Consider the following 9,114-nt stretch of genomic DNA (forward strand, 5'->3'; position numbering starts at 1 on the left):
CACTTCATTAAGTCTCCCTTCCTAAGAGCTTTGTAGTTGCTGAGTGAACTTTCCACCACACTCCCACAATAACACTGACCTCATATGGCATTTACGGTAGAGTAGAGGAGGTAAACATTCCACATTATTACCTCACTTTAACAGGAAATTCTTGTTTTATACAGACACATCTGAGTAGATATGGCATTATTGAATTGATGGTGTGTATGTGTAGCATTCTCATGCTTTTCTATTATCCCTATAATATAAAATAAAAGTCCATAGTGATCTGACCTTATCGCACTTAATGCTCCTTTCTTTCTCCTCCAGCTCCTCTAAATGTTCCTATAACACTCCTGCAGGGAGTCCCCTACCTACTTTTGCCAAGATCCTTGTCCATTTTCCAGAGAAGAGACTGTTACACACACGTTACCGGCGATGCTAGAGATAAACAGTGCACAAGCTGCCTCTTGGTAGTAGTAGAACTTCAATTAAACGACACAAACAGCACCCAAAGCCGCGTTCGGGAACAATTACAGTGATGTGTTCACCTGAAATTCACCTGCACCGCCTGAAAGCATCGCAAGAAGCAGCATCCTAACGGAACTATTTTTAAACCATCCGGGGCTCGCGAGCTCCGCCAGCTGCACGGAAACACAACACTTTGCAAACAGTAAACCTTTATAAAGGCAAATACGACTTCTCCGGCCGGATCAAAATATAAGCCGGGGTGAGTCGTTTCGGGAACAATAATAACGCGTCGCTGCACTCCGGTACTTACTTTCAGAACGGGACACGAGGCGAAGGAGCCGCTTCAGACGGACGCAAACATTTTCGGACACGCGATTCAGGTATCAGGGGTGTTTCTTCATCAGGCGTGCACCATCGCGGGAATGTACACACACGAGCAGACATGCGGAATCATTTGACCTTCTCCCAATAGAAAGTACCATTGGTGAGACGTAGGATAGGGGAGGAGCGGACCATACCAAGCGGGCGTCCCAGCAAAGCGAGGGGGGGGGGGGGGGGGGGGGGGGGAGCTGTCATCCTGGGATGCGCTGCAGGAACGAGAACGATACATAGTTGCAGTGAAGGGTGGAAATAAATGTGGAACTAGTGGGTGGAAATAGAGTGGAGTAGAAGGGTGTAGCAATTTCATCGGCAATTCAATTTCACCCTCCGTGCTGTATTCCCCATTAAAAGCAGGCTACTTCTAAAATGATGCTGAAACTCAAACAATTGTATGTAATATTTACTCCATGGGAAGGTTCCAGAGAATTCTCTAGATATGTACATTATCTCTTTAATAAGAGGCAGCTGGTCAAAATATCCTAGCCACATTAAGCATTTACACCATTCAAATACTGTAACACATTAACATAGGACCTGACAGTCATAGAGCTTGAATAATTAAAACTGTTATAATCTTCATAAAACTATATCTAAAATAAATCTCTTTGAATTCCTGCATGAGGGCAGTTTTCAAAGGTAATAAATTCGCCTATCAGGCTCACAGTTTATGGAAAGTCTATTGATATGTTATGATGATATAAGGGCATTCTTAACTCACTCTAAACCGTTGACACGGTGTAAATCCATGTAGAAATGTAATCAGACAACAGTGGATATAAAAGGTTGCCACTGTCGCTCACTTGCCCCACAGAGACAGAATACTAATAGAATATTACAGCAGGTGATTAATCAAATATCAAAGAGAGGTCTCTAAACTCCATTTAGTCATATGTGTATGAGCTACTCAGACAAATATACCAACTTGAGTTACATATGACAGAATTTACAGTTGGCCAAATGGCACACTATCAGCTCTTTATATGAGCTATTATGTCTTGATTAAAGGCAACATCCTTTAAAAGTTGTGTCTGTAGAAGAGCGTCAAAATAATAGCCCGGCTGTGATGAATGGAAAACAAGTCGGGCTGTTTCTTTACATTAAATGTGAGGCCTTGTGAGAACGCAGCCTCATATAAACCACTCTCCAAATGGTTTCTCTCACGCACAATAAAGTTGTCACTGTGGGTGTAAAAGAGAAAATACAGACATCAAACTGGTTCAGCGTGGGGCACTCTGGGTCACAGAAAAGGATCCACACGAATGCCTGAAAAATATGCATTTAAAACATTGCTGTTCATGGTTGTGCATTTTCAAGATGGTGACGTACAGCCACGTTGGACATATGAGGCCCAAGGCCAAATACAGACCGGTGCCTCTCTCTATCTCTCTCTCACAACCACATGGACAACACCAGGAACTCCATGCCCACTGAGTTGGAAACTGCATTTCTCAAGTATAAATGAAGACTTGTTACTGTATTGATTGATGGTGCACTTCAGCAGCGAGGGGCTGAAATCGATGAGCGCCACATGGAGTCTGAAGACAGAGAGCTGAAGACCGATGCCTGCGATCCCTCCCCTCCCGAACACGCCAGAGCTCACTCATAAATAAATGAGGGAGACGGTGCGTTTCCTGAAAAATTGCTTTGCTTTGAGGGGGAAGGGGCCTCTTTACCTTTTCATACTGAATCATCCGTAGAACAGAAAAAAATGCCAATAAAGATATTAGATATTCTTCACTCCACAAATACACGTCCATTTTCTTTTTTTTTATGGAACGGAGAATCCATTCATCAGAAATTAGTTAAAGAGGCACTTTATTGCAGCAATAACATTTAGTGTGTGTGTGTCTGTGATTATTCTCACACCCGTCGTAAAACTGTAAACAGTCTTGCACAAATTAATTTGGCTCGAGACTTACTGAGAGCCAGTAAGTATGAATTTCTCATCTGAGTGAGTCTGAGTCTGAAATGACTTGGTAAGCGTTGTCTGTAATGTGAAATAAAGCTCAATGGAAGAGTTGAAAGAAAACTCTGCCCAGCATCTCACCTGGCATGTGGTTGCAACAACATGGAAAAAACATTCAGTCATTTCTCTTGATAAACTGCTCCTATTGGGTTGTATTTGTAGTGGAGCAAGAAATTGAAATAGAGAACATCGGTCAGTGATGATTTAAAGAAGGTAATTCCTTCATGTAGCACCACTGAACTCAGGGTTTATGGTCTACAGCCACGGCAGCAGCTCTTTGGGGAGTGTTTTGAGCTAAATGCTAAACATCAGATCATATTTTCTCTATTACGGATTCAGCAGTGGTTCTGGGATCCTTTACTTTCACTGCTGACGGACATGCTTGTTATAAAAAAAACATAGACTTAAAAACCGATACTGTCCTTGGTTCTCCCGACAACTCTCCAATGGCAACCACAACGGAGACAAAGCCCGATCCAAGGCTAGATCCAGTGATGACAATGAGGCAAGGGCGTAGGTTTGCATATGGTCCATAGGGACTAGTCATGACCAAAGTTTGGGAAAGAATTGTCCCCACCAATATTTTGTTAATTTTGCACAATATATATTTGCAAACTCATTCGTATTATTATTATTAGTGCTGGGCAAGTCAACGCGTTATTATCGCGTCAAGGCATTCATTAATTAACGCCGACAATTATTTATAGCACGTTTCTTTTTATTTTGAAAGTCCGTTGCTCGCTGGCAGCGGTGGAGGAATGGAGACTACTGGACATCGCTGCGGTAAAGTCAGCAGACACTCAGATCTCCGTGCTCAACTCAGCAGACACTTACATGTTAGTGACCTATATGCTGAAATTCACGGTAAACGCATTCAAACGGCACAGATCGGGAGCGAGCGAAGGACTTTGAAAGTTAGCGGAAAGATTAACGTGAGACAACATCCGGTTTCTTCAGAGGAACATCTGGTTTTCAGAATAAGATGCCAACAAAGTATGAATTATATTCACATTAAGTATAAAACATGCTACCTGCATCTCGTGAGTTAAAGGGAAAATACACCTACATTGTGCGTAAAGTGTCTTTATTCTTTGATCGCTGGGTAACCATCATCACCTCTGAGTTACAGCATTATATTGATGAACAGTAGAGCTGCATTCACATGCTCTGACTGTCGTGAAGACAGAAGACAGACATTTTGATGAAACGTGCTGAAACATTTTATTCATGTTGCACAGCAGTGGAACGTTTCACATAAAGTCAGCACACTGAGCACAGATAGTGCAAGAAATATAACTGCTGTGTAAAGAGAATACTGCTATTAAAAAGCACCTTATTTGTTTAAAGTGTTTGCAAACCAAATGTTATTGCACTTTTGTTCATATAGCAGTACTTTAAAATAAAAGTGCGTAATACACTACTTTTGAATTAATTATTGAACTTTGCCATAACACTACGATTAATCGCAAAAAATCCATGCGATTAATCGAGATTAAAAATGTTAATCGTTGCCCAGCACTACTAATAATTGCATAAAGGAGGAAAGCACTTCATTTATAACCTATTAAGTGCTGCAGAATAGATTTATTTTTTTTGTCTTTTTTGCCTGCACAACTGAAAGGTTTTTTATATATATTTTGCATATAGAATATACTGTTACTGTATATTGGCATTTTAGCAGAACGTTTTTTATTCATTTATTTAATTATTTATTATTATTATTATTTATTTGGTGCAGAATACTGTTTTGTATTTAAACTAAGGTTTTATTACTGTTATTATGTTTAAATCAGTTCCAAGTTACATAAATGTTAATATATTTTATTAATAAAGTTCTGTTCAACATAATATCAACTAAGTTTTTTTTATATGGCGGGGGGGCGCAGTGTCCCTACCAATGCTGAGACCAAACCTACGCCCTTGCAATGAGGACTGATCAACCTGTCGGCAGCAAAGAACCGTCTGCACCAGCAGGATGTCTAGAATCTCAACAACTACCGTCCAATATCTAAACTTCCTGTTTTGGCAAAAATCCCCAAACCATTGGTCAAGTTGCATTGTCTCCTCCCTGGATTGAAGAAACTGTTTTGTGCTGCCCTCTTCATTGACCTCTCTAAAGCATTTGATACCGTTGATCATGAAATCCTTCTCCACAAGCTACAGTCTACAGGTGTGGACGAACCTCACAGAGAGAACTCAGACTGTTGTTGCTGATGGTACTCAGTCAAGCCATTTTACCATCAGAGTTAGGTTGCCACAAGCTTGTTCTTGGTCCATTCACATTGTACTCAAATTATATGATTCATCCTAATCCTAATACTTTAATATCCAATTATTTGCTGATGATAGAATGTTATGTGCCAGACCAGGCCCTGACTCGTCTTCAGTCTGCTTCTGATGCTTTCCAATCATCACTTCGTAAATATAGACCCGTTTTAAATGCAGGAAAGACCAAGTAGGCCAACTCCACCTCCTCCAGTGATGAGTCATACAAATACTTCAGACTTTTATTCAAGATTCCCTTCCAACATTTCACTCAAAAATAAAAAATAAAACTGGGCTTCTTGTAAAACTATTATGCAGTCAACTTTCACGTCTGTCCTTCAACCCCGTGTACCACAGTATATTACCATTTATTACAAATGACATATTTCTGACCCATCATTGTTCTCTGTACCACACAGTTGGATAAACCTCCTTACAGTCAAGAAGAAATGGCCGTCTTATGGTATTCATTTACAAAGCTCTACTGTTGAGGCTTCCAAACTACATCACATCTTCTCTCTCGTTTAAATCTAGTGTCCACAGTACACAATCCAGTAACTACCTCAGAGAACCCTCATGTACTTATGTTGGCAGAACTGGTGTCAGGTACGATTCACCTTTTAAATGGATTGGACCGCAAACCGCCTTTTAACCAGAATCTTGCATGACCATCAAAGATTGCAAAGCTTTATTATCTGATGGGTTTTTTATGATTCTTGTAATTGTTTTTAATTCCTGTTTATTGTGTAGCTGTTGAAAAAAGATGTTAATCTCAATGAGACTGCCTGATTAAATAAAGATTAAATAAAGAAAATGTATGTTGTAAGTTTAGACCGAATAGGAAGAAAACATCCTTTTAACCCTTTTATAAAATGTTTTTCTCTTAGACGTTAATTGGGTCACTAGAGACCTAAGGGATGTAAGAGTTACATTTTTTTATTCGCGGAATTGCTGGATGCAAGTGGTTGTGGGTAATGTTGAGTTTTCCTGTATGGCTATGTGTTGGCTTTGTCCCGCTGTTACTATGAATAGATACAGAGCAGGAAAATGATGAAGCCAGCTCAGACAACATGAGCGGTTCTAAGAGAAGTTAGGACTGATAAGGGAACCTCATATTTATCTCAACTGCCTTGACAGTCCCATACTCAACCATAAAACGGTGGAGCCGTGCACACCGGCTTGATGCAATAACCACAGGCAAGGGACTGTGATTTGTTACCAATGTGGTGTTTTATGTAAGTTAGGAAATTGTAAGTTAGGTAGGCAACTGTCTGCACGTTGCTTTGCAGCCATGTTGCCGGCAGTTAGTCGACACCTCTGTAGTTCATTTAGACGAGGCAGTTATCGTTGCTGTCAGTAATTCCCAATATCTCCAACTTGGAATTCCAAGTCGAAGGCTGACATGGATTTTCTTGCCTCACTCCGCTGTTGATTATTTTGGTCTGAAAGTTATGAAATGAATAAGCAGGTATCATGTTGCATGCCCATCCTCTTATTTAGTGTGTACACATGCTAATATTGGCTAATTAACAGTGCACAAGTACAGCTGATACTGCTGGGTTTGTCATTAGTTTTGCAAGTAGTTGGTCATAACCCAAGGACAAAGTACAAGGGTGCAAATGAAAAGTCAGTGGATCATCAAAGTTATTACAATTGGCAATCCTTCAACGGTTACAGAGACACTTGGTAAAAACCACAAACCTTAACCGCTAGAGGAAATGTCAGAGGATCACCAAAGTCATGGCAGTTAATCCTCTGAGCAAAACAAATATCTGTAAAAACAAGGTTCATGGCAATCCGTCCAATAGTTGTAGAGCTATTTCAATCTGGACCAAAGTGGTGGACCAACGAATAACATCGCCGCCCCCCCCCCCCCCCCCCGCTACGCTAGCTGCTACAAACCAGAGCTCCTGTTTAACATGAGATTTCCCTTTGAGATGACGCATTGGAACATCACGCCACCATTCAGTCAGGCAGATTTAATAAAGCCAAGCCAACATATGTGAGATATGAATGCCCCAGCAGAATTTGGCGATGGCCTTTTGTGATACAGACAGGCACAGTGCGGAAATGTCACCCTGGTTAACCTGCTCTATGTGACAAAACAGATAAGACAAACAGGAAATGGCTTTTTATCCGCCCGCAATGCTATCTCAATCACCATTTGATTTCATGTGCGTGCTGTAAAGTCCCCTGTGTGCGCGTCGATGCTTCGCTGTGATGCGATATATTAGGAAACCAATTTTCAGGGCTTGATATCGAGCAAAAGGGGGCAAAAGTGAGTTGCTTTGCTTGGGAAAGAGCCGAAACTGGCCAAGGGGAAGCGGAGGCATGTGAGAGATGTCCAAATAATAGGTTATTATTTGCACTCAGACTCAGGCTCATGTTCTCCATTCTTACCGGCTGTCCCAGCCTATATCTGTTGTGTGGGGAGGGTGCCCTGTAACTAAGGATGAAGTGCACTGTGTGCTGAATGTCAGGGCTGAGGGGTGGGGGGGGGAAGCAACACCTTAAAAATGGCCGCTGCCTCCAGACATGGCACAAATGGCAAAGATGGTGTCAAGGTGACCGGGCACTGAAGGGATGGCTCTTCATCGCTGTGCGCGCCACGAGTGCGAAGCTGTTACATGTGGCTCGAGGGCAGATGTCGTCTGTGAACAATGTCTAATAAGAAAAGCAGAGTGCACAAACCAATGCACTCTAAAGGACGCTCTCTGCTTGTTCTGTTGGCGCCAAAGGACACGGTGACGTCATGCTAATCCCAAACACGGAGAAACTACAACACTCTCTTAATTCAGAACAGTTTAATTACAAACATCATCACAGAAGTAGACGTATAGCGGGTATTATAGAAGTCTCGAAGGGATTACAATGATACCAAAGATGGTTTTAATAATACTACTGATCATATAAAGGTCACAAATGCACTCTAAGTCCCTAAAGGGATATTACAGATTCTTATTTCAGAATGTGTTACAGTAAAATAGAGGGAGCATGTATTAAAAAAAATAAAAAATAAAAAAAAGCAATCATAAAGAAGCACTGCAGGTCGTATCTGACAATCTCAGGGTTCAATCACTGCTGTGGGTTTGATTTAGAGCTTTGTCAACAATCAGAGATGTGTAAAGCCCTGAACCCTGCACCGGTAATCCAAGGGGCAAGCGACAAATACCAACCTTTAGTCTGGCAGTCAAGGACATCATGAATCATCACTTTGTTTTTTTCCCCCCGTTACTATGGCGAATCTTGTTACTAAGTCCAAATCTTTGATGGAATGAGTTGTATTTGATTTCCCAGAAGAGGCAGACATCAGACAGTGTTTTGTTCACCGCTTTTCATACCAAACGGGCCACGCGGAAGTCAAGGGGCCGGGTGACTGCTGCCTGAATGGCGGTCACAAACTGCAGAGTGAAGCTACAGTTGTGTGATTAGACCGTCCTCCTCTCGATTCTAATTATGTGGAGCTCGAACAGAAGCAAGAGGCAGAGGAGGCCCTGTGGCATTATAGCTTTAATCAACCCTGGATACCCTGAAACTTAAACTGCACACACACACATACACACACACACACACACACACACACACACACACACACACACACACACACACACACACACACACACACACATACATACACAACAGCCAGCCTGACAGTGAGTCAATACCTGACATTCATCATTTCGGTCTGGCCGGGCTTTTTAATTATCGCAATGAATTCACTCCATGGATCAAGTCACCTGCTATCTAAACAGGCTTTTATTGTTAAGGTTTCGCTTTGTCTAGATACTATTTCATGGATAAATAGTCAGGGAAGGCTGGCTTTGTTCTCTCTTTGGTGAATATTAAATATCAAATAAAATGTATGGACTCAGGAGTCTGAATGAAGACAAAAATATGGTCTCCTTTCTGATGACATATTTCTGTTGTTGCCTTAAACTTGAATCTCTTCCCAAAAGCATGAGGCTTTATCATCGGATGTCTGAATTGTGCAGGATGATTAGAGACATGGAGCAGAGCCAAACCGTCGGCACAATTCACAACAAGTGCTGTGT

The sequence above is a fragment of the Pholis gunnellus genome (genome assembly GCF_910591455.1).
Source record: "Pholis gunnellus genome assembly, chromosome: 8".
Taxonomy (NCBI): domain Eukaryota; kingdom Metazoa; phylum Chordata; class Actinopteri; order Perciformes; family Pholidae; genus Pholis; species Pholis gunnellus.